This window comes from Elgaria multicarinata, chromosome 1, assembly GCF_023053635.1.
Source record: "Elgaria multicarinata webbii isolate HBS135686 ecotype San Diego chromosome 1, rElgMul1.1.pri, whole genome shotgun sequence".
NCBI classification, from domain to species: Eukaryota; Metazoa; Chordata; class Lepidosauria; order Squamata; family Anguidae; genus Elgaria; species Elgaria multicarinata.
The window spans coordinates 53,667,766-53,695,634 of record NC_086171.1 but is presented as its reverse complement, the minus strand read 5'-3'; positions in this window follow the sequence as shown (position 1 = coordinate 53,695,634).

Below are 27,869 nucleotides of genomic sequence, written 5' to 3'. Positions count from 1 at the left end.
CCCCCCATCTGATGATGCTTTTTGCTTTTGTTCTGCCCTTACCTTCAAAGTTCCCTAAATAATGTTATTGGCAATTGAGGTAAATGATACCAGCACTGAGATGATTATACTATGTAGCTGCTTTGCAAACTCATCAATATTTTGCAACACAGCTCAGCTCTTTTGCTGAGTGAATCATTCTGCAAAGGAACTGAATTACACTGGGCAAATGGTGTGCTTTGCTCTAGCAAGCTAAGCTCTTGATCAGTCTGTCTTATTAAGCACTGCAGCAGCAGGACCACTAAATCTTGTGAATTTAATGTTAAATGAAAAGACCTCAGTCTTGTAAAACTAAATTCAAATGTAAAGACCTCAGCCTTGTAAACTTAAAGCCGCAGTTAAATGTCAGTGTTTTTTTTTTATAAACCCTCAAGTTAATTAAGATAAATGTGCTAAATCTGGAGTGTTTAGGTTGCTTAGATGTAAGAGTAGCAGGCAGAATTTGCAAGAGATGGTCGAAATTTACAAAGAGAGTAAAATAATACAAACTTACATCCACAGTTCAACCTTAAAGTATAACATGACACATCTTAAAATGCTTTTGTTTTTCTACATTATATTGCAATACGCCATTTCAGAATTGCTGAGATATGCCCCTTGAAATGATGGGAAATCTACAACCTAGTAGGAGAAACCATTTAGCGGTCACCAGTTAAAACCTCACATTCTTTAACCATGTGTACACCATATGTCAGAAAATGCTCTTCACAGCATTATGCTACCAATATTTCATGAGTCAGTTATTTTGCACTGGGGAAGAAGCATCTGTGAAGCTTTATTAAAGCACTTCAATACCTCAAGTTTCTGGATGGAAGCATATTCCCACAATTACCAAAGGATAAATTCAGAGATGACACGCGTCTTGGCAGGTTTAGTTAGTCATGATTAACTTAAGTTCCATTGAATTCAATGGGGATATTTTAAGCATATTGAGATCTGGATCCAATACAATGAGTTTCTCCATCATTGGCATGGCAGGTCACTTGTTCTTCAGGTTTCTCTCTGACACACACACCCAAATACCATGGATGCAGTAGTGTAGTGGTACATTTTGATGTGCAGGCGCCCCACAGCCATAGGAAAGTCCAAAAATGCAGGCAGCTGTGTTGATTTATAGCAACAAACCAGTTATAGCTGTTTTTTCTCCACCAGGAGCGGGTCTTTTGGAAAGCTCATGGGCCTTAATTACCCATTTATAACCAAGGCCTCATCTACACCAAGCAGGATATTGCACTATGAAAGTGGTATATAAGAGGCAGGAGCCACACTACTGCTTTATAGCAGTATTGAAATGCACTGACAACTGTTGGGACCCATTGACACATATCACATACTGCTTTCGTACCACTATAGCCTTCTTGGTGCGGCTCCTGCCTTTTATATACTGCTTTCATAGTGCAATATCCTACTTGGTGTAGATGAGGCCTAAGTACTCGCAAATACTTTCCATTACAATGGGAGCAATCCATTGTTGCTGGGAAAATTTATTTTCTCCTACTTCTGTATGAATCGCAGCTAAGCTCAGGGGGAAATAGAGATTTCTGAGGCGAGTGGCAGATGATGTCAGCATCCCTGCTAATCGAAAAGGCCCAGCGCTGTGTCCTTGCGAACCCTGGTTCACTACACCGCAGCATGGATTGGTAATTTATTTAGCACTCAGGAGTCTCTTATGGGGGTCATGTTATGTGAGCTGCTGATAATTCCAGTATTCCAGTAAGATAAGATGCAGTGAGCATAATGTTAATAGCCTGTGCTCCAATGTCATGGATGCCAAAGTGCTGCTGGGATTTGACATATTTCTGTGATATCGGTAGCATCTCCTGAGATTTCACCAGGAGACGGCCTTCACAGTGCTGGTTTGCCCCACTTTAGGGGGAAAAAACACACTTTTGCAGCTGACGGGTGGCCTCAGGTAATCCCGATGCAGGAGACAGTGTGGGCTTTCTGGCAACCATTCAACTCACTGGGCCTTCCCCTCTCCTGGTTTCCAGCAACCAATGGGAGGTTGCCTTCTGCCCAGGAATGCCCCTGATGCAGCATCAGAGCGAGGACAGATGGTGGAAGAGCCATGCTGGCCCTTGTCCAGCAGGAAAAGTTGGGCTAAGCCCCTGACTTTTCCAATGCACTTCTTCACCTGCTTCATGTAACCAACACAATGCCAATTCTCAGCCACGGCAGGGAAATATGATACGAGCCTTATCATGAAATCACTGAAGCTTCTCCTTTTAAATGGTTCAAGTGCTTAAAAAGAAATTAAAGTTCTTACCGTTGCATTTTTAATTTCATATTATTATAAATAAATAATTATTTCATTAAATAAATGTATTTAATTAATTAGTTATGAATAATAATTAATTAATGGCACACATTGCTACTAGCTTTTAAGTTAGTTTCCAGATCCACCAAGGACAGATCTTTAAAGGTGTAAAAAATAATAATATCTATTTGTTTTATGGAATGCTGGAATTCTTAAGATCTTAATGGGACTCCAGAGATTTCACTGGAATATGTCAGCATTCACTGGGAATAGGTCTACAGGTCTACCATAGTTATTAGCCATGATAGCTGAAAACCAACCCCCATATCTAGGGACAGTCTACCTGTGACTACTAGATGGCAAGGATACAAAATGAGGCATCATCATGTCATGCATGTGTGTTTCCTGTGAATGTCAAGCTGGCCATAGTCAGAGTTCAGGTAATGGATGTTCAGTGTTATCCAGTAAGAAAGAGAAGAGAGAAATTACCAGTAAGCATCATCACCAAGAACATAGCGGATTAGAGTCAGATTTAGCCATACTTAGAGTAGACCTATTGAAATCCATGGAACTTAGTTGTCCCATTGGTTTCTTTGAGCTTACTTTAAATATGACTACATCTGGATTCAACCTATTATTTTGTATATGGACAGAATGGAAAATCCAGCTTTGGGGCACCAACCGAGCCACATCAATATGTTAAGGCAGTATTTTATATAGTGTAAGTTTTATTTCTAAGAACAGTGGATTCTAATGCAGGTGAGGTGCATTTATCATGAAGTCCAGTTTTCATCGATATTATGTTAGTGGCACGCTGAGTTACATTTGACATGTGAAACATAAGCCAATGTATTGGATTAATGGTTCCACTGGGTCTCTTTCTACCTTTCAGCAAAAAATCTGGGATGAGCCATAGCTGAATTCCACAGCTCATGACTTATGTGCATCAGGGGAAACCAGCATTTACTAACATAACAGTAAAACAATGTGAACACCAGTCATTCTGGGCACTAGGTCTCAGAACAAATTTTGTTACCATATAGGTGTTGTGTTTTTTTGAAAATCTAATTGAACATGATCTTTGTAAATTGGCTGAAAGCATTACTAAAGGTAGTAAGCATATACTGTAGAAGGACAAGCCCTGCTGAAAAAGAATTAACATGACTTCTGCAAAAGTAAATCACGTCTCACTAAGCTTTTAGAGTTGCTTGATAGTGTCAATAAACATGTGGACTGGGTGATCTGGTAGTCATTGTTTACTTGGACTTCCAAAAGGCTTTTGACAAAGTCCCTCACCAAAGACTTCCAAGCAAATTTAGCAGAGATTGAATAAGAGAAGAGGACATCTTATGGATCATTAACTGGTTGAAGAACAGAGAAAGAGAGTTGAAATAAATGGTAAACTCTCCTAATGGAGTGATATAAAAAGTGATATCCCACAGGCATCTGTATTGGGACCAATGCTTTTCAACTTGTTCATAAATTACCTGGAATTGGGAGTGAGCAGTGAGGTGGCCATGTTTGCTGGTGACAATATATTATTAAGGATGTTTAAAACAAAAAGGGACTGTGAAGAGCTCCAAAATGATCTCTCAAAACTAGCGTAAAACTGGTAAATGTGGTTCAAAGTAAGCAAGTGTAAAGTGATGCATGTTGGGACAAAAAATCCCCAAGTCACATATAAGCTGATGGGATCTGAGCTAGCACTGACTGGCTAAGAAAAAAATCTTGGAGTTGTGGTGGATAGCTCAGTGAAAAAGTTGATCCAGAATGTGGCTGCAGTGAAAAAGGCAAATCCCATGTTAGGCATAATTAGGAAAGGAATCAAAAATAAAACTGCCAAGATCATACTCCCCTTACACAAATGTAGGCTGCAGCCACACTTGGAATACTTCACCTGGCCGATGAGACCACATCACACCAGTCCTTTTCCAGCTTCATTGGCTGCCAGTCCAGGTCCGGGCCCGTTTCAAAGTGCTGGTATTAACATTTAAAGCCCTAAACGACATGGGGCCAGGGTGTGTGAAGGAACGCCTCCTCCCATATGTACCTGCTCGGATCCTAAGGTCATCCTCAGGGGTCCTTCTCCATGAACTCCTGCCAAAGAAAGTATGGCAGGTGGCTACCAGGAGGCGGACCTTCTCTGCTGTGGCACCCCAGCTGTGGAATGAACTCCCTAAGGAGATTCGCTTGGCACCTATATTATATTATTTTAGACACCAGGTGAAAAGCTTTTTATTCTCCCAGTATTTTAACAGTCCATAAATTAATTTTAACTTCGCTGTTTTAAATTTGTATTTTTGCTTTGCTGCTGTTTTTATCTTGGTTGTGCTTTTATTCTGTATTTTATATTATGGTTTATATTGTTGTTTTATACTTTGAATTGTCTTAATTTTGTAAACCACCCAGAGAGCTTCAGCTATTGGGCAGTATAGAAATGCAATAAATAAATAAATAAATAAAAATACTAAGAACATTTCTGGTTACCTCACCTAAAATGGGATATTGTAGAGTTGGAAAAAGTGCCCATACTCATTTTATTTTAAGCCGGGGGAAATGCAGTATTTTGTTTCTACTCACACCATCAGACTGCCATTGCCTGCCTGTGTATTGTTGCCTTTTCACTTTATGTGGGCGGAACGGAGGGGCGTGGTTATCAGGCTGTGACAACGATGGGGCATCTGTTGCTTCCCCATTCCCACCACCATTTGTAGTTGCATCAGCAGGTCAGCAGGACGGCCATTGCTGAGCAGGGGTTGCTGACAAGACTAGATGCCAGGTGGCCCTGTGAAAAGTAGAAAGCAGCCCTTGGCTGCCTTCTCCACTGAGGAAGATGCATTTCATATTTTCCATTGAGGCACCCTCTAGAGGTCCTGCTGTAACCCTGGGCTCAGCAAGGGGAAAGGGAGGAGAGAGACCTGCTCTCACAAGTTAAAAGTAAAAACACACACGCTTGTATATGGATGTCATGATTAGCCCCTCCTCCATCTTATCCCTTTTAAGTCTTCCTCCCACACACACACACACACCACTTAGATCTTGAACAGGAATTCACCACTTTTCTTCCACTTGCTTTCCCTTTGGGTGTATGAGATTTCCCTTCTGCCTATAGAGAGATGGGTAGTTGTTGTTTTTTATTGTAAGGCTTAGCTATCCAGTTGCCCATACTGGAAGGATAAGCCAATCACAACAGGGGAAACAATAACTGGCTAAGGGGAGGAAAATGGGCCTGATCCACAGAGGAAGATGCAAGAGTCAAACCATCATATAAAGAGCGTCATCAGACGAGCATTTTATTGCACGCTTGTTACTGAGCACTCATGGATTTTCGCTGGTCCTATTCACAATGTCATCTGCCTCCTGTGCATCTCCTGCCCCTTCTAGTCTTCTTTCCACAACAAAAAAAGATCCCAGTAAGTAGGGAAGCGTGATTTCCCCCCATCTGATGGAGCTCAAAGACTTGACTCTCAGCGATGCCGCTGCTCAAGAGAGGTCCTGCCTCTCCATGTAAAGAAAAGAAATGGAAAGTTTCAGGATAAAAACAGCCATTCTAAGGGCCCATGACTGAAGAGGGAGCAGGATACAGTTCCAGGAAGAAAAGCTTCATGTAGAAATGTCCTTTGTCTGTGTTAAAATGCTTAACTCCCATTAACATGGAGAACATCTATATGAGCAATGGATGAGTTTTATTCAGATTGAATGACAGACTTGCAGTGCAAAGCAACACAAGAAATACTCTAATTGGTATGATGGATGAAAATCGATAAAGGTCAATGTTAATCTCTTTTTGTTATCAACCGTCACAAAATAAAATAAAATTATAACTTGGGAGGTGGTGCACTTTCTGAAACCAACCAGCAATAAGAACTGAGCTTTGTTTCATTCCCCATCACCCATATAATTAGACTGAAATTACCATTTCTTAATGTATGATATGTGAATCCATATGTGAGCTCATAAGAGTCCAGCTGTGGGAATTCACGTGACTTCCAAGGCAGAGAACGGGTCTTCTACTGCCAGCCTAACCAAATTACTTAATCTAACTGTTTTAGCCTTTCATTTTTAAAACAAAGCTAGCATTCCCATTCCACCCCTTCTTGCCCTTTGCTTATGCTAATTAAGCATCCATTCAGAAAGCAATTAAGACCATCCGTATTTAAGCTTAAATTTAAATGCCTGATTAAGTTGAATCTTGGTTGCTTTTTCAGAGGTACCTGAGTGATTTAGGGGCACAGTCCATTTATTTTCAATGAGACAGGTGCTTCTCAGTGATGAGCATGTTTGTGAAAAATCACTCTCCCATGCTAATATGGAACTGTTGTAGCAATCCTTCGACAGTACTGCAAACTTCAGTGTATGCAGCATTAGCCCATCTTGGAAAATAATCTGAAAATAGAGTAGATACTGTTGTGCTTGTAAATAAGGATGGTTTCAGGTAAATGTACCATATGCACACTTCCTTTCCCATTAATAAAGATTGCTTGTTCCCCATGCTAAAGGAGCAATGAATGAGCTGCTCAGCTGGGCTGATAAACATGTTGAACTCTGAATGAGGGGACATGGAGCATCAAACACACCTCTGCCTGTACAACTGGCAATGGCTGACAATAATTGTCAATGCCTTTTGCCTTGCCCAGAGCTTTTGGCAAGGAAAGTCTCCCAATACTTGATGCCACATGGTATCAAGATCTCACCTGACCAGGGCCCCGTGAGATTAGATCTTGATGTATCATCAACAGAAGTATCATGGCCAGATCACAAGAAGTAATCCTACCACTCTAGTCTGTTTTTGTCAAACCTCACCATGAATACTCTGTCCAGTTCTGGCCACAACAGTTAAAGAAGTATATCAGCAAACTGGAATAGGTCCAGAGGAGGGCAATGAAGATTGCCTGGAGACCAGTTCCTATGAAGAAAACTTGAAGGAATTGGGTCTGTTTAGTTGGGAGGAGAGAGGATTAAAAGGCAATAGGATGGCCATCTAGAAATATTTGTAGGGACATCACATAGATGATGGAGCCAATTAAATTTCTGATGCTTCAGAGGGGAGGAGACAAGACAATGAGTTCAAGTACAAGAAAGGGGAATTGAATTAAACATTAGGGGGAAAATGTATGGAGCAGACTGGGGGACTTTCCTTTGATGGAGGTTTTTAAGCATTGTCTGAATGGCCGCCTAGCAGGGATGCTGTAATGGTAGATTTCCTGCACTGGCTGGGGGGATCGGCCAGATAGGTAGATATCCAGATGTTTTGAACCAGTCCCAGAAGCTGTTGTCAGCATGATCAATGGTCAAAATGTCTGAGAGTTGAAGTCTGGAGATCTACCTTCTGGCCAACCCTGGACTAAAGGACTTTTGAGGCTCCTTCCAACTCTATGAGCATCATCAGATGGGGCGGTGGGATCATGGTTCCCTACCATCCCTAACGTCGCTTCTCCACCCCTGCTCCTGTCCCACATTACTTCTTCTTTCTTACCAGAGAAGAAAAAGGAAGTAAAAAAAGACCACGTGGCCTATTCATGGGGTGTTTTTATCACATGGCTTTTCCTGCACAGAGCAGGAAACAGTGATACATTCCATTTCCCCCTCCCCCCAAAAAAGTTGGATTGAAAGGGGTTAATTTTGTGATGGAAAAAAAGACAAGAAGGAGCAGGAGGTGCATGCAAGGTGGACGTCATCGTCTAAAAGACACTCAAAAAACCCATGAGTGGGCAGTAGCGAGCGAGTGATAAAATGCTCGTCTGATGAACCCCTTTGACTTGTTGATAGTGATGGCATTTAATGTAGGAAAGCATTGAAAAATATTATCTCTTACCCATAAGATGGTGGCCCTGCCATCTCACTCTGTTGCATGCGTAGAGCAGACCTCCATGGCTAGTAGCAGCAAAACCTTTCACCTTCTACAAAAGACCACACACACACACACAATTCTGCCAATCTGGTGCTGGGGTGGTAGGAGGGATCCCATAAACCAGAGCAAAAAATTCTTTCAAAATTTAACTGCCATTTTAAATGAATCCATCACCTTCTCCCTCTTTTTGAGCCCTTTGGTGAGATAAGGAGTTGTACTGTACAACTGTCGCTCTCCAGATGCCCTGTTGAAAAGAGCTAGAATTAAGAACAGAAGAGATTGAAGTTTTTCAGAGAAAGGTGATTCTCTCCCCTCCCCGCATCCCTAGAAGAAGTGTGGCTCTTTCTCAAATGATTATTTTCGCTGCAAAGAAAAAAGGGAAAGGAAAAAGAAAAGAAAATATCCTACAAAAAAATTGCATAGCCAAAGAATAAGTCAGATTTTTACGATTTAGGCCTCAGACATTATTTATTTCACCTCAGTTTGTGTCTCCTGGAACATTTCTTCCCTTTTCACAATAAACACATTTTCTCTGTTTAGGTAAATATGGCCCACAGATGAACAAAATACCAGGGCTTTTCTTTGTACCACCGGAGGTGGAAATATTTTCTTAAGGACGTACAGAATGAGAAATCTAACAGTTCCAGCAGAACTATTTCACACATATGGAACAATAATACATGTATGGAATACATAAGCAGCAGAAACTTATATCATAGTGTGAATTAATCCAAGAGATACACAGGCAACAATTCTCAAGCCAATGCCCCAAGAGCTGTCCCGTTATTGTAAAGGGGGTAATGCATTTCAAGACAAAGGCATCATCTTTCTTTGTGGAACAGGGATTCGAATCCTATGGAGAGGAAGCAGAGAATGGGGATTAAGATGAATAAAATAGGGGAGACATACTGTGCCGGAAGTCTCCCCCCCCTTCCTCTCGTTGCAATTTTCAGATGCTTGAAACAAGAAAGTGACTCTACAGCTGTTCTCTGTTATTCCCACATTCTTTGCAACTGTTCTGTATGCTAAAGGACAAGCAGTGTTTTCCAACAAGCAGTCCTTCACTCATGTGGACTTTATTAAACATCTCAATGGAAAAATGTGGTGAAAAGATTTGTGCCACCAGCTGTGCTAGAGACACTCTTGTGGAAAAGCTGCTGCTGGCCCATGAGAGAACAGTATCATCTCAAGAAGAGGTGGCACCATCTGAGCCAGAGGATGCTTGAATGAGTTCATACACTTGAGGTTGCAATCCATCTGCTGGATTACTGTTTTCAATTGATCTTTCTAGTTGCTTTTAGTAATCTGTCTTGTTATCCCAGAAAGTCATTTTGCAAATTGTATTTGAACATTTGCAGTCCTAAAATAATACCTAGGCTGTGATCCTAAGCATACTTGCTTGGAAGTAAGCCCCATTGAGCCTAGTGGGACGTAGTTATGAACAAAATTACATAAGATTGCTCTGATAGTAAACAGCACAGTGTTTATTTTTCTTTCTATGCTTGTTTCATATCTTAGAACTTCAAAAGGATGCCATGCATAAGAATTAGAATCTGCATTTATTTATTTATTTATTTGATCTAATTATTAAATGCTTCATAAATATGCTTCGCTGGGTGCTGTACAAAACATAAGATCTCACAAAAAAGATCCCAATAAAAACAAGCAAAAATATAAAACTAATAAACAATGCAACAAAACATAAAATATACTATATGAATAAAAGCAACTAAAATGACCATCATCAGGTATAATAGTTGAAACTAAGGGCCTTCCTAGACGAGGCCTTAGCGCGCCTCTGTCCCGGCTTCCCTGCTGTGCGTCCAGATGACGCACAGGGGAATCCGGAGACAGGCCATGCTGAGGCCTCCTCCAACGCGCCATAAGCGAATTCGCTTATGGCGCGCCTTTTCCCCAGCTCCGGCCTCAGGCCAGAGCTGGGGAACGTCTAGGGACTTCCGCAGCTTTTCGCGGCTCCTCGCTTACTCGCGAGGAGTCACGAAAAGCCGCGGACCTGGCACAGCGCTCATAGGAGCGCTGTGCCCATCGGCGGGGGGGGGGGGGGGCGAAGGCTGGGAGGGTGGGTGCCAGGGTGGGTGGCACGGGGGGAGGGCAGGTGCGATTGCGCCGCGCGCCGCCCGGGCAATGCCTGGCATGGGGCGGCATTGCAATGCCGCCCCATGCCAGGCATTGCCCAGGCTCGGGCAGCGCGATTGCACCCGCCCTCCCCCCGTGCCACCCACCCTGGCACCCACCCTCCCAGCCTTCGCCCCCCCCCCGGTAAAAAAAACCCAAAAAAAACCACTTACCTCTCCGGAGTCTTCGGGCCGCACCCGGCCCCTTTAAAAAAAATTTTTAAATGGCAGACGCCGCAGGGACGTGACGTCCCTGCGCGTCATGCGTGTGGTAGCCTGGGGGAGGCGCGCTAACTTCAGCGCGCCTCGGCCCCGCCTCCCTGCCGGCATAAGCCGGCAGGTCTAGCAAGGCCCTTAATCACATGGACTAAGATAATAATAATTAAACACTTAAAAATACTAAAATACTTCAAAATCTCAGGAGAACAAGAATGAGAAGAAATAATTCTGAAAAGTAGGGAAGTCAGAAAAATATGTGAGGAGTGGAATTCAACAACTTTCCCTAGGTTCGCTCCCCTAGATTTTGTTCTGGTTCCCATTGCAGTACCTGACTTGGTCTGCAGTGAGTGGGGCCAGACATTTTGCATATTTTTCCACATGTTCTGAAATTTATGCATGCTTCTGAGCAATTTGTACAAATTACAGCCAAATGTACACAAATTTGGCAATAGTTTGCACAAATTGCTCAGAAATTTACACAAATTCCTCAGAAATCTGCAGGGAGTGTGCAAAAAAAAAGGAAAGAAAAAAAGTTCCCAGAGTTCAAGGGAAAGTTCACAGCTCAGCTCGCAAACACAAATCAAATCATACGTGCTGTGGAACTCCATAGAGTAAAACAAGAACTAGATTTCCCAGCAGTGGACATCCCTACTGAAAAGATAGTCATGTGGATACCAAGTGAGCTTCCCTTGGGAAAGCATTCCAAAATTGGTGAACCATTCACAAGAAAAGAAGAAGAAAAGAAGAAGCCCCCACTCAGTTTGAGGGGAAACTTGGAGAAGGGCCTCATGGATGACCTTAAGGTACAGGTGGGTTGGCATGGATGTGTGTGGCTGATAGGCCAAAGTGTGGAAGCCCAAACTAGAGTTTGAATAATCAGCAAGACTGAGAACAGCTATATACATGCAAGAGGGAGCAAGTCCATATTTTTCCAGATGTATGGGAGATGGAAATCTATGGCCAACCTCAGCTCCTTAGTGGGCATATAGGTGTGACATATGCAGCAGCAAATGCACATCTATCGCATGCACATTTTGAATTTGTAGGAGTATGTATTGTACACACACATGTTAAAGTATAATGTGTGAGGAGGCCCTTAACATGAGAGCTGAATTTACTTTTCAGTGCGTAATGGTGTTCAAACCACATTTTGGCTGAACATCCTACTCCTTCTGAGAAATTCATAACTCAGGGAGGAATGGGTGACTAAGGCTCCAAATGAGGCCTGGGGGATGGAATAAACCCAAAACTGATAATTGGTATCCAATGCATGAGGCCTGTGAACACTTAGACATTGTTTGCAGGATACGACGGCAAGGATCTTCAGTATCATTTGGTCCAAGAAAGCAGTATAGTAACCCAGCCCCCTACGCTGATCCCTATGCTGTAAAGGATATGCCTTGCCTGTTCTATCAAGTATAGGTGCTGGGTGGATAACTCTGATTTTTGGGAGTGGGGGTGAGAACTGAATGTGTTTACTCAGGCAACACCGTCACCAGGCAACAAAGCCTCTGCTTCCTCTTTTCTCATTGTCCGGAAGTAAGGATGGGAGGGAGGATGTGTTGAGTTTGCATTTTAATGTGGATTTACCTAATTTTAGACTTCCAAACTGCTATATGAACTAATACGCAGTTATTCTTTAAAATTCACACTTCGCCAAATTCTTCAATGGAGTTCTCCAATAAAAAGAAAAGTGTAAAGAATTGCACATATTAGAGACAATAATGTTCAAAAATGCCTTATATTAGGAAATCTGCTTGCAAACAAATGTGTCTATTACTAGTAAAAAGGCATACAAAAGCACATGTATTAGGAGGAAGATGCTCAAAAATACTTCATAGTCCATTTTCATAGTTCATAGCTGCTGTCCTATGGTCAGTGGATACAGAGGCTGTTCTTGGAGCAAAATTGCATCTTGCTGAGAGAATCAGACGTGCTTCAGAATAGATCCACATTTGTGGAGAGGGGTGAGTGTGTGTGTCTGTGAGCTTATATCTTCTCATATAGAGGATATTCCTCTGGGATTAGGGTTGAGGACTTCATATGGCAAGACTGAATGTGAAATCCTATGCATGTCTACACAGAAGTAAGTGCCATTGGGACTTATTCTCAGGTGCGGCTGATTCCTAGGTGAGTGGGTGTAGAACCTCAGCTTTACTTCTCATTACTTTAAAGGTGTTGCTTGAAGCAATGTCAGGGATTGTTGGTCTCTCTCTCTCTCTCTCTCTCTCTCTCTCTCTCTCTCTCTCTCTCTCTCTCTATTAAAATCAAATATGCAGAGTGGGGAGGCTGATCTGGACTGGGACCAGGGTGTATGTGTCTTTGATCTGGGGGATACTGCCCTGTGTAATATATATATATATATATATATATATATATATATATATATATATATATACATACCTACACTATTGGTGCAAAGGTTTTTTACAACATGTTTTCAGGATTGAGGTGGGAGAGGGAAGGGTGAAACCTCCCTTCTCCTTATGCTGTGGTCTCAATCCAGATCAGACTCCCACACACACAGCTTTAATTTAAAAAACCCTGCACACCTGCTGAAAGAGACACATTTAAAGTAATGTGGAGTTAGCCCCTAAATGTGTTGATATGCATGTCTAATTTGAAAGGTGAAGAAATTGGACAGCTAATTAGACCAGCCTTCCCCAATCTAGTGCCCTCCAAATGTTTTGGACTTGGAGCATCATCACACAGGAGGAAATCGTGTTTGCTTACCGTCGCTTCTCCACCTACGCATTTGTCCCTTGTTACTTCCTCTTTTGAAAGTGGAAGTAAACAACTTGCACGTGGCCCATTCAGTGGGCCATTTTGATCGTGCTGTTTCTCCTGCATATTAGCAACAAGTTGAAACTTCCATTTTTAAAAAATAAGTCAGACTTACTGGGGGGGGGGGGTTGTGGTGCAAAGAAGGCTAGACTGGGTGGGAGGCATGCAGGAGGCAGACAGTGTCTTGAGAGGGACCCATGAAAATACATCAGTGCCCAGTAATGAGCATGCAAAAAAATGCTTGTCTGATGTCAACTCCTATTCACCTAGCATGACCAATGGTCAAGAATGCAGGGAATTGTAGTCTAAAAACTTTGGAGGGCATCAGGTTTGAGAGCTGAACTAAACTATTGGAAAGTGCTGGAGAAGATTTGTGGTGCTGGAAAATAGTCAAGAGGTCCTGAAAGACAATGTAGGTTGTTGTGGATTATGTTGAAACATCAGAATGGCATCTTTAAAAACTTCTTGTGAGTGTTTGTATAGTGGTGCTCATATGATGCCAGTATTCAATCGTACATCCATTTAGTCTGAAATAACATTAATAATAATTATTATTATTTCATGAAAAATTGTACTTACTTTCATAAACATGTTTATCTAACATATGCATTTTATTTGCATTTTTTTTCAGCTGAAAACTGCATTTCAGAATTAAGAAAACTGCGCATTCTGAAGGATGTGTTCTGATCCACATATGAGTTGGGGAAGTGCAAATTAGATGTGTTTACTTGAAAATGCAGACCAAATGACATTTTCCCTTGTCCCTACAAAAATGCATAATTAAATGTAATTTTTGCACAGATTTTCATAGAATCATAGAATAGTAGAGTTGGGAGAGGCCTACAAGGCCATTGAGTCCAACCCCCTCCCCACCTCTTGCAAATTGATGCTGAATCAGGAAACATCAGACGTATCTGTGAATATATACAAAAGTGACATGGACTAGAAATAGGTCACAAATTCCTAGGTGAGGAATATATATATATATATATATATATATATATATATATATATATATTATAAAGAAAGAAGAAATTTGAAATGTTTCATTTAGAAAGAAGACAACTACTGGGAGCACGATGGAGAAAATAAATATTCTCTTTGTCTTTCAAAAAGGGTCATCTAATGAAATTAATTGTCAAAAGGAATTGTTTCTTCATGCAACACATAATTAACTTAAGAAATTATATCTTGGAAGCTGCAATTGCCCCTAGCTCTGATGGCTTTTTAATTAAATACACTCACGGAGGGGAGGTCTGTCAATGGCATAATCACTAAGAAGAACAGAAGCTCCGTGTTCAGGTACAATAGATCTGTGAGCGTCAGACGCTGGGGATAAACAGCAAGAAACAACTGTCTTCATTTGGGTAGGATCTACACTACAGCTTTAAAATGGTTTATAACAGTAGTCACCACTGTTGGGGCCCAGGAAAACACTACACGTACAGTTTTCAAACCGTTTTCAAAGTGTCATATCCTGCTTGGTGTAGATCTGGCCAAGGTCTTCCTTATGAATTTCCCAGAAGAATGTGGCTGCTCACTGCTGGAGCAGGGTTTTGGACCCACAAGTTCACCAAGGCAAATAGGGTGACCAGATGACCCGGAAAACCCTGGAAACCTCCAGAAAAACAGGGATCTCCAGGGCAACTGGGACTGGTCCCCAAACAGGCACCTGCAAAAGTCACGTGGGCCCCTCCAGGGTCTTTGGAGACTTCCTGATTGAGGCAGCAGCAGCCAATCACCCTGGGAAGCAGCCGATCGCCCTGGGAAGCAGCTGATCGCACAGAGGACCTGGGGATGGTGGCAGCTATTCCCTATATTCCCTCTGCTCCTGGGCCCTGGTAAGTACAGCCCTCCCAGGCAATGCATGCTGGGAGTTGTAGGCTGTATGGAGGGGCCTAGGGCTAGGCAACAAAATGGCGGATCCATAATAAAATGGCATGAAATGGCCTCCGTTATTCGGATTTCTGAATCCAAGGCCCAAGGCTTGGACTGCCCTAATTAAAACTCTAAAACACAACATTATAAAATACAATATAAAAGTTTAAAACTACAGTATGAAATCAAAACCAAAACCAAAATAAAAACCTTTGCAGCAGTGTGGTGCAAAGGTTTAAAATACAGTTAACAGACTTAAAACCATAGAAGATGAAAGACTAAAATGCCTGGGGAAAGAATACAATGTAGCCACCAAGTGAGCATCTCTGAGAAGCTCATTCTACAACTAGGATGCCACAACTGAAAAGGGCATCTTCCTGGTAGCCACCCACCTCACTTCCTTTGCTGGTGGCCCCTGGGGAAGGACTGCTGAAGCTGATCTTAGGTCCAGGCAGGTACATATAGGAGAAGATGATCCTTCAGGTCCCAAGTAATTTAGGGCTTTGAATGTTAATACCAGCACATGGATTAATTTAGTCCTATTGGTTTTAATTGGGTGAAATAAAAAGCAGGAAATCTCACTATGAAAGCAGTATATTAGGCATGTGCTCCGCTCCGATTAGGAGCGGAGAAGCAGTAGCGGATTGGCCTGCTCCGCCTTACCCAGAGGTGGAGTAGAAGCAGACCGCAGACCCCTAGAAGCAAGGCGAAGAGAAGCGGCCATTTTTCGGAGCTCCTAGTTCAGGCGGAGCACTCCGGTCGCCATCTTGAAAACATTTCGCCATAGGATTGCATTGCGGGAAATAATCGCGCATAACTAGGTTGTTTTTGAAGCTATTGTTCTGGAAATTCTTGTGCACAGAGAGTCATGGATGGGGGTCATTTTGAGACTACTCTCACCTCTCTGCGTCGTGCGGGTCGCGTGCTATATTTTTTTAAAAATCGGGTCAACAAACATTACAAACAGGGACAGCGTGGGTCAAATGGAGGTTTTCGCCCATAGGATTGCATTGCGGAAAACAATCGGGGATAACTGGGTTGATTTTTAAGCTATCGTTCTGAAAATTCTTGTGCACAGAGAGTCGTGGATGGGGGTCATTTGGAGACTACTCTCACCTCTCTGCGTGGTGCGGGTCATGCGCTAGAATTTTTTAAAAAATCGGCGGGAAAGTACCTTTTTCAAAGGGCTGAGGGGCAGAGTCAGCTCCCGGTCATGATCACATGATCCCAAAGTTAGAGGAGGGCATAGGCAAAACGGGTAACTTGGGATTCTGGGAAACTTCTCTTTCTTCATCTGAACGGACTTTTCCCAGTGTTTTTTAACACAGCAGCCCCACCAAATGCACAAACTCAACCTGAAATCATACACTAAGCCAAGAATAAGAGATAGAAACACAGCACTGCTACCCACCCTAACTTTGGGGGACAACTGAAAAGATGTGGTGCAAGGGGATGAGCTCCCCTAGAGCATCTCATTGTGGACGTGCCCCCACTCTCTCCTGCACTGGAAGGCCATTAGAGCCTTCCAAAGAGAGTAAAACGGTGGAGCAATGCCTATCATGAGTCGAAGTGAGTGTTTACTTCTTAGTGGTGGAGCAATGCCTATTATGAGTTGAAGTGAGTGTTTACTTCTCAGAGCTGTTGGTGAAGCAATGGCTGTCTTGAGTTGAACTGGCAGCTGCTTCCCTCTCCCCCGGGCACGTCCCCCTATTACTGGTAAAAGACAGATATAGCCTTTTTAAAAAAGTTCTTCTTGTTGTTTATTCAGCAACACTGCTGCTTTTAATTCCACCCCTCCTTTGTTTATTTGTTTATTTATTCCATTTTATATGCATTACTGGCTTATCCTTGGCTCACTTCCTTATGCCCCCAGAAATGCCAGCTGCATGCCTGCCTGCCTTCTCTCCCTCCTCCCCTGCCCACCTCGCAGGGATGTTGTGTGTGTGTGTGGCTTTGACTCAGGGGAGAAGTCCTTCCTGCGCTCACTTGGAGTTTTGGAAGTTCCAAATTTTGCAGGTTTAAGCCCCGCCAAAAAACAGGGGATGATGGGACTGCCTTGAGTCTCGGCGTGTGGCGTATGTATCCCTGGATAAGCTGTCATGGTGGTGAGTTTGAGGTTTTTTTTTAACGTGCAAAATTGACGGAGCTATGGAAAGGGGTGTTGGATTTTCATAAATTCCCCCAAAATCAGGGGATGATGGGACTGCCTTGAGTCTCGGCGTGCGTATGTATCCCTGGATAAGCTTTCATGGTGGCGAGTTTGAGGTTTCTAACGTGCAAATTAACGGAGCTATGGAAAGGGGTGTGAATGGGGTGCCCGATTTTCAAAAATTCCCCAAAAATCAGGGGATGATGGGATTTCCTTGAAACTTGGCATCCATGTGGACACATGGATAAGCTATCATGGTGCCAAGTTTGAGGTTTCTAACGTGCAAATTGACGGAGCTATGGAAAGGGGTGTGAATGGGGTGCCCAATTTTCAAAAATTCCCCAAAAATCAGGGGATGATGGGATTGCTTTGAAACTTGGCGTGCGTGTGTATACCCCCATGAGGTGTCATGGTGCCAAATGTGAGGTTTCTAACTTGAACAGAAAAAAAGTTGTATAATTTTTTAGCTTTCAATGCAAGCCTGTGGGGGGGGGAACGGAGCTCCGATCTGGATCCGGAGCTCCGAGCGGAGCGGAGCGGAAGTGGGCGGAGCGTGGGCGGGGCGAAGCGGCCCACTCTGAAAATCGCGGATCTGCAAGTGAAGCGGAGCGGAGGGTCCGTGCACACCCCTACAGTATATGGAATGTGTAATGTGCTCCAACAGTTATCAGTGAACTTCAGTACCGCTATAAAGCAGTAGTGTAGATCTAGCCCTGGTCATTGTCTCTAACACATACAGTTCATTATAATGATTTTTGTTTGCACAGCACTATCATTTTAATACCTCTCCAGGTTTGAAGAAGTTAGAAATGGCTAAGTGAAATTTGTGATTCTAATTGCAAACACACTCTGATGGCATTACAAAATGCCAGCACTGCCATGCTAAAATTCTATTTTTTAATTATTCTCTCCACTCCGTATTACCCTGAGTAGGGCCTGAAAAAGTGTCTGTGGCAAAGGGAATACTTTCCATGGTAGGAATCTGTTTTGTGGTTTTTGGTGAAATCTGGTTCATTCTGGATGAATCATCTAGGTCATTTTCTGTGTTTTAGGAAAGGATGAATTCCATCTGTTGTGTACTGCCTCTTTAAGAGCCAAGCCCAGAAAGCCTCAGCATGCATAGGCTTTGTACAAGAATTGGGAAAATGGGTTGCCTTTCTCAGCAGAGGCCTGGATGTGCGGGCCGTCACCCCTTTCTACATGTGAGATGTGCCAGGGTAAGGGAAAGCCCCGTCGCGTTGGCCATTTTTTTTAACATTTAAAGGGGGCATGTGCGCAGGAGCGCAACAATGATAAGGTAAGTCTTCTTTTTTTAAAAAAAAAGGGTTCTCTGCTCCCCCATGCCCGATTTCCCCTCTCACAATGTCTGATGTCCCCCGCCTGCTCGTTCGCCCATCCGCTCGCCTGTCTGCAACCCCACTCGGCCCCCGCTCGCCATGTCCACCCCCGCCCACTCACCTGTCCGCCCCCCGCTCACCATGTCTGCCCCTGCTCGCTTGCCCGCTCGACCATCTGCCCCCCACTCACCATGTCCACTTGCCCGCCTGTCCACCCAGCCCCCCGCTCACCATGTCTGATGCCCCCTCCGCCCCCCACCCGTGATCTCCCCACCCTGGCTTTGCTCTTCCCCTCATCTCTCCTGCCGGGTCCGCTCTTCCCCCCCTCAGCCCGATGGGCACAGGGAGCACTGTGCCCAGTGCACGGCTTTCCCCAGCTATCCACGAGTAAGCCACGTGGCCAGGAAAAGCCGCGGAACCAGCTAGACCTTCTGCAGCCCCGGGCTCAGCCCGGGGCTGTGGAAAAACCGGGCCACAAGTGGATCCGGTTATCCCGGGTCAAGGGAGGGTTTAGCCCCGGCTGACCCCAAGATCCCCTGTGCATCATCTGCACGCACAGGGGTGAGCCCGGGTATCAGCCTGGGCTAAACCCTTATCTAGCAATGGCCTAAGTCCCACCCACCTTGGGCCTTTCCCTGTAAATAATAGGAACATAAACTGGGGTCAGTATTGGGAACAATTGTTTTCAACTTGTTCATAAATGATCTGGACTTAGGAGAGTGCAGTGAAGTGACCAAGTTTGCTGATTACACCAAATTATTTAAGGTTGTTAAAACACAAAGGGCTTGTAAAGATCCCAAAGGGATCTCTCCAAGCTGAAAGAGTGAGCATCCAAATGGCAGATGCAGTTCAATGTAAGCAAGTGTAACTTCAAGTATAACCTGATGGGATCTGAGCTGACAGTGACCAAACAAGAATGAGATCTTGGGGTTATGGTGGACAGCTCGATGAAAATGTCCACCCAGTGTGCAGCTGCTGTAAAGAAGGCAACTCCATGTTAGGCATTATAAGAAAAGGAATTGAGAACAGAACTACCAGTATCATACTGCCTTTATACAAATCTATGATGGGACCACACTTAGAATACTGTGTACAGTTCTGATCACCACACCTAAAAAAAGAAGAAGATATTATAGAGCTGGGAAAAGTGCAGAAAAGGGCAACTAAAATGATCAAGGGACTGGAGCATCTTCACTCTGAGGAAAGGATACAGCAGCTGGGATTGCCTGTTTCCATCCTTAGGCGTGGACGGCAGTTGAAGCAGACAACAAAGCCAGGTAAGTGGGGGAGGGGAGGGGGCTTACTTGGCTCCGCTGTGCGCCACCGCCGTGGTCCGTGTGGCAGCAGACAAAGGAGCAAGGTAAGAGGGAGGGGGGCTTATTCAGCCCCCATTTTGTCCCCCCTTCCCCACTTACCTGCCTCTGCTGTCCACCACGGAGACAGGTAAGTGGGGAAGGGGGGCAAAATGGTGTCCAAATATAGATCCAGACCTCTGAATCTCGCTCCGGATCCAGTTCCGGAGTGGATCAGGGTAAGCCCGGATTGACCCGAACCAGTTTGGGCCTGATCTGGAAGGTCCGGATCGGGGAGGGCATGCACAGCCCTATGAACCATACACCGTATATGTCCTTCAAGATCTATAAGCATCTTTAAACACTGTCGATCTGAAGGTCCTTACCATGAAAAGTCAACTCTGCCACCACGGTTTGGGGCCAACAGAGACCATGTGCTTGCTCTCTCCTTTGTGTTCAATAATTAACTTGGCATAATAACAGATTGCTTTATTGAACTATTGTGGATCCTTTGGGAACACCTTGAGATGTATTGGTATTAACAAGTGCTAACGTATAATAAGCTGGATTTCTCTGTTGTTGTTAATGGAAAGGGCAGCCAGCTGGCTGCCAGTGTACAAGGCCATTACTTTGGATGAAATGAAGAAAAGTATTTCACTCAAAAGACAGCCCTTCCAGAGCACAGCCAGTACTTAGGAGCTCTTGCACGCCATTACCGGGTATTTGACTTAATGCCTTTTCTCACGGAGGCGGAGGGTGGGTAGGAATCATACTTGAATGTTTATTTCTAGTCCTGTGTCTTATCTCTTCTTCCACATTGCCCACCAGGAATATTTTCTACATTTAGGCAGTTTAGCAGTCTCTCTCTGTGTGCTCCTCTGCCCCAAGGGGAAGTTTGGGGTGGCTACAAATGCAGGACTTTCGAGTGCATTAATTGTTCATTGATGGATTTGGGGTGGCTAACAATATTAAAGCAATATAGACATTAAAAAAGCAACCCATCTAATATTCACAGCAGATGATAAAAGCAGCAGCCAACTCAAACAATAGCATTAAACATTTAACACTTAAATACTTTATAAAGCTATGGAGAATAAGGCTGCAATCCTATACAAGGTTTAGGCAAATTTGGTGGTAGCGGCAGGGGGGGCATGAAAATGGTCATGGGGCACATGCCAAGTACTGCCCCACTGAAAGGCAACCTTCCTTGGAAAGTGAGCTCCACAACTGGGGTTGCCATAACTGAAAATGCCAGCTCTATGGCCACCACCTGTCTCACCTTGAACAGTGGGGGGTATACAGGAAGGTTGATATGGAAGCATATGTTCCTTCAAGTACCTGGGTCCTAAGCTTTATAGGGAGGGCCCAGCACCTAGCAGTACACTCTGAAATGGGGTCCTAATCCAGCCCTCTGATGTTACCCAGACAACCACACACCTTTCTTCATCCACTGATGATTTGGTGTATTCATGGCTTTTGTGCAATATTCCTCATTCTAAAAGGTTGAAATACCTCTCTTAAGGCAGTAAGAGCTCTAAGCTACAACATGTTGGTATGTTTCTTTTACCTTTGCCTTCTGCCCTGCCCACCAATGGAGTGCAGCCCCTGACAGTTTCTCCAAAATTGAACTTGGACCTCTGCTGAAAGATCATCTTCTTGGCCCGCTGCTCTGACCATGTCACTCCACTTCTGAAATCTCTTCATTGGCTTCCAATTCACTCCAGAATCCAATATAAACTTCTCCTGTTGACCTTCAAAGCTTTTCACGGTCTAGCTCCTGCCTATCTCTCCTCTCTCATCTCACACTATTGCCCCGCTCGTGCTCTTCGCTCCTCTGATGCCATGCTTCTCGCCTGCCCAAGGGCCTCTACTTCCCTTACTCGGCTTCGTCCTTTTTCTTCTTCTGCCCCTTACGCCTGGAAAGCTCTTCCAGAACACTTGAGAACTACAAACTCAATCACAGCTTTTAAAACTCAACTAAAAACTTTTCTTTTCCCTATAGCTTTTAAATATTGAGTTTGTTCTGACCCTATACTGTCAGCTTCACCCTACCCTGTGCCTGTTTGCATTCTCTTATTATTATTATTTATTATTATAATTTATTTATATAGCACCATCAATGTACATGGTGCTGTACAGATTACACAGTAAATAGCAAGACCCTGCCGCATAGGCTTACAATCTAATAAAGTTGTAGTAAACAATTCGGAGGGAAAGAGAATGCAAACAGGCACAGGGAAGTGTAAACAGGCACCTCCTTATTGTTTACTACAACTTTATTAGATTGTAAGCCTATGCGGCAGGGTCTTGCTATTTACTGTGTAATCTGTACAGCACCATGTACATTGATGGTGCTATATAAATAAATTAATAATATTAATAATAATAATAATAATAATAATAATAATAATAATAATAATAATAATAAGGTCCCCCCACCCCCGCTGCTCAAGAATATTGGGCAAACAAGCATCCCTCGTTTCAACCTCCATTTTCGCAACAGCACCACCAAATTGAGCTTGCCCTTGACATGACATGTAGGGAACATCAGCCACTGATTATGGAAGTTGCCATAAGAGCAAGAAGATCAGGTGCATTTTTGTTTATGGGTTAGCTTCTGAATCAGTTTCTAAGATTTGAGCAAGTGCACATCGATTATGTTATGTTTCTTGGTCCATGCATACTTTTGAACACCCAGGTAAGGTATGGGCTTACACCTACAGCAAAAGAACTTTAGTTTACCACCTCTATAGCTCTAGATTACAAAGTCTTCTAGCGGAGGCTCTGTAGTTTGTGGGTTGTGGTAAGTTTTGCTTTGACCGCATTTCACTTTGTTGGTTTATAATTTCTGTAGAGAAATTCAGCTGAGAGGGAGAGAAATCCTTTAGGCTCTTAATGAGTTTCCCGAATTATCTGGAACTGCTATAATTCTCCAGGGTTAAAGCACTGGAATAGTTATTGACCTCAGCCATGCTTTAAAAAAAACACAAAATTCATATACATAATTATTTCCTCAGCTGCCTGCCTGCAGCTTCTCCTGGTGAGATTTAGATTTTTCTGACCTTGGTCCAGACATTATCTCCTTCTTTGCATAAATTTGCAGGGGAAAGCTATACACCTAGGGAGTGGCATCACCCCAATTTGTTTTGATTGACACATGCCTATTGGAAGCTTTCAAAAGTACATCCTGGAATTAATGTTAACACACTTCACAAAGCGATGGCATTAACCTTGATTTCCAAATCACAGAGTCAAGTCAATCTTCTTAGTTTATTCCACACTTCTGAATGGACAAAATGTGTAGTGTTAAACTATATCATTAAATATGGGATCCTGCAAAAAGAAAAGGAATCCATGTTGGTCCTGAAGAAAAATGCCCAAGCCACCATTGGGCAATAAAAGCCAAACTGTTGCAAAATAGCACGCAAACTTTCAAGTTCCCCAGAGTTCTTAATCATGCTGGATGGAATCCTTCAAGAAAATTAGATCAACGAACTGACAGAAACACAGGCTGGAGACAGATCTGGGCAACAGTTGGATTTTATATTTTCAAAAATGAGGGACAGCCATCATGTGTTTCTTTATCACAGCAGTCCTAGGTGCATATGCAACATGAAACCTTTGTGGTGTCTAACAGAGCCCTAATCCAGTTAAGTTTAAATCTGCCATCTCCTCTTACATTCCATCTTAAGACTGGGACAAAATGCAGAATTTGTGGCTTCAGCATCAAACCAGCGTTCTCTCCACAAACACTCCCATCTCAGTTTGTTCACCATCACACATGATGAAGACTTCTGAGGAACTCAAAAGTTTGCTTGCTATTTTGCAAACATTTTGGTTTTTATTGTCCAACTGTGGCTTTGATATTTTTCTTCAGGACCATCATAAATTCCGTTGCTTTTTGTGTTTCTTATGACTTGATCCATTTGATCACCAAAAAGGCTATTATGTTATTTTCCACACAGATTCTTTCTCCTCAGCTTCCTCCCTTACTGTATTTAGCTGGGACATGTGCTGTTAACAGCATGAGTCTCACAGAGTTCAATGGAACTTACTCCCAAGCAGCTGGGAACAGGATAGAAGAAGACGGCTGTCAAGCTGACACCTCATTATCCCACCAGCAACTTCAGAAAGACTGCCTACTCTCACACCCATGGGAAAGGATGGGAGAGACTGGGGAGTCTGCATTGTGCAGAGATAGTCATAAGAGGCAGCTCAACAGGAAATTGAATGTCCTTTGCTGCAGACAGTCCAGTGTTTCATTCAGCAACCCAGAAATGTTCAGATGATCATCTAGGGTGACCATATGGAAAGGAGGATAGGGCATCGGCATCTTTAACAGTTGTATAGAAAACTGTTGCTGTGTTTCAAATAATTTGCACTGCTGCTGAGTTCTCTTTGTTTTTTTATACTGTAGTTTTAAATTTGAAATTTGTATATTGTATTTTATCATTTTATAGTTTCAATTGTTGTGAATTGCCCAGAGAGCTTTGACTATTGGGTAGTATAGAAATGTAATCAATGCATGCACATGCTAATTAGCATGTGTCCCCTTTTTCCCCTCCCTTTTGATAATGCATTTCCTCTTCTTTGGTGATGCATTAGTGGCCAGCTTACTACTGGAGCAAGCACCACAGAACAAAGTGATGGATAATAAAGGAACCCTGTTATGAGACCTTCCAAGGTCATTGCATGATATTGAGGACAACAGTGGTGCTGTTTTAATGTTTTGCTTGGTCAACAAAAACACTTGCATTTGGGGTGGGTCTATTCATAAACAGGATCATGAAGGCACACATGCGCTCATGCATGGGTGCACATACCTACAATTCCCTCACCTTGCCAGAAGGTTCTGATGGGATTTTTTTTTTAAAGATACTTATCTGAATCGTTCTGAAATTTGTCAGTCACTAACATTCCCGATCAGATAAAAATACAAATGTAATTTATTCTGCAAACAGAAATTATCTCCCCATTATCCTGTTCACAAAGCCAGCCCACTGGAGGTCAGAGAGAAACCTTCGTGCAAGAACATTGCAAGCTGCAAGGTAAATGGCATCTGATAAAAACGAAGGCAGTGAAAGAAAATGAAATGAGATTTCTGCCATCAACTCAATAAAATTGCAGCACAGCGCAGAATGGTTAATGAACTTTAGACCTCAGACACAGCTTATTGCTTTTAGGAAAGAAAAGATGATATAAATTATATTAATCGGCTTCTATTTTCAAATGTTAAATTCCTTCTGTTGAAGAGCCGATGGCGCAAGGATGAAAGAACCACCATTCAAGCTTATTACTGACAATATGAATAATCTGGTGTGTTCTTTAGCATGTCAGCTGCTCCTGCCCCATCTTCAATTCCAAGCTGTGTGCGTGTAATGGATGCTGTAATATATTTAAGGCAGGTGTGGGGGGCCTCTTTTAGCCCGAGGGCCAAATTCAATTTCACAGTGGCTCTAGGGAGCTGTGTTCCACCAGTGGGTGAGGCCAAAGTCAAAGCAGTGGGTACAAAATACCTGAAATACCAGCATATTTTAGCTTAAGGATGCAATCCTATGCATGTTTAGACAGAACAAAGGCCTACAACTCCCATCATGCACCAGTCAGCTATGCTACAACTCCCAACTGGCTGGGGCATGCTACAAAAGTTGTAGGCCTTTTTTCTATCTAAACATGCATAGAATTGTGTCTTAAAGGTCTTACGGGCATTCCTTAAGCCTTAATAAAGGCATTTCAAACTTTCAGAATTGCAGGGGGAGGGAACATGCAAATGCTGGGAAACCACCCAATGATTGGCAGTCAGGTGAACGGAGTGTGGCCAGAAAAAGGGTGTGTGGCCATCTGGGGGATCCTAGCAGAGCCAGATTGTCCCTTTAGAGCCTGTGGTTCCCCACCCATGATTTAAGGTGTAGGGTTATACAGACATGTAGTATAACTGTCTAGAACTGGAAAATGCTACCAAAAGGCGGAGGTGGGGTAGCGGGAGGTTAAGGAAAAAGTCAGCTAGACCTGGGAAGACAATTTCCTTCATACCTTCATATATGGTGTGCCAAGTATTAAAGCAAATTCCTGAAGGTATTTTCCAAGCCCCCAGTACAAGCTTACTGCATTTAACATTGATGCTTCAGTCAGAAAATAAAGCAAAATCACATCAAGGCGGAAACAGTTATGTACAATTTGTCTTATTTCAATTTCACATTCAAAATTCCCATCCTGCATTACTTTGTTGCCTGACTAGGGAGAAGGAAAGTTACCTTCACCAGAATCCAACCGGCTGCTTTGGCTTTCGTATGGTTCCATCTTCACAGCCAACATTGCTGTGTGAAAATGTATCCATACTGTATTGTGAATGTCATTTGCAAAGAGATGGGAATTAGGAAGAGCCATTCACTTAAACTGGAACTTTTCGCTCCCATTGTCTCTCTTGTAATGAGTGTGTGACACTCGTAGAATTTGGATGAGCAACTCAGCTCACACTTGCAGGAGCCAAATCCTGCAAGCCCCAGCTGAGTGGTGCTCAGAATCACTGGCACATCTCCACTCTCTGATCAAAGACTACAGGGTTTCCTCCCGTGCCAGGGTGGAGCTTGGCGAGAGGCATGGGAGGGCTGGAGGCAGGGCCTGTGGAGTGTGCTCAACTCTTTTTAGGCCAGATTGGGTCTCAACGCAAGCTGGATCAGGCCTACAGGCCAGAGGTTATGCCATCAATGTGAGAACATGCAAGCAACTACCTCTGATTTGGAAGGTGGTTTCAGGAAGGCTATCCTCAGCTGTTCTTGTACAGCTCTATGCTTTAGTTGGTGTTATTTATGTTTTGTAAATGTTTCTAGAGCTAAGAATATTACAGAGCTCCCTGACATTGGAGATATACATAAGTCTGGTGGCAGGGTTTTGCTATTTTATTGTTTTACTCTGTACAGCACCATGTACACTGATGGTGCCATATAAATAAATAAATAAATAAAATAATTTGTTTACTATTATATTTATCCCACCATTCAACTCCAATACTGCGGGAGTTAGTAAAATCCATATTGGAGAACTAGATAGTTAGATTCCTATAGGTTGGATTAGATGCTTTTGTGCTATCTTCCAATTCTATAAACATATAAGTGATTCATTCCTACTTAAAGATTCATTCCTACCTAAAGATTCCGTTCCAGCAACTTTAGATGCCAATATTCACTGCTGCAAATTCAACTAATTCCAACTTCGCTTGGCTGAATGCATTTTCCCATGTCAAACTAACCTGCTAAACAGCTCCATGTTTCCACACGTTTTTAAGTAGCAACGAATATTCAGATTGATCCCCCACTCCGCTCAACACATGCAAAAGTGATTATTATGTTAGAAATACTGTATGCATTTTGTAACATTTGAGTCAATCTATTCTGTAAAATGTTTCAGAAAAAAATTCTTGGAAGTAATATGCATATATGTTCAGAAGCAACTCTTCCAGAATATACAATGCAAACATATAAACCTTTAAGTAGAGATTAAGTACATATGGTTTGGTGCGTGTGTGTGTTTCCTCTTGAAATAAAACAAAACATGGACTCTGTTGAATTATGTGGAACAAAGTACACTTTCAAATATAACTTAGAAAAGCAATATACTGCTCCAGGGTGCCTGTTAGATCAGCCTTTATGAAAACAGCTGTAACATGAACAAGGAAAATACATATTGGATAAACACCGTATGTCTTTATTGAAAACAACATTATTTGATTTCTTAGTAGTAAGCAGACTGCAGTGTTACTGAAAATGAACCACCCCAATGGCATTCTATAGACAATTGCCTCAAACCAGAACGCCATGTGTGCTTTGATACAAAGATGGAACTCACGTGTGTGCACTCTTTCCCGGTTCCTTCAACTGGAAATGGTAGCTCCATACATTAAAATGAACGGGAAAGCTGTTGTAAGTGGG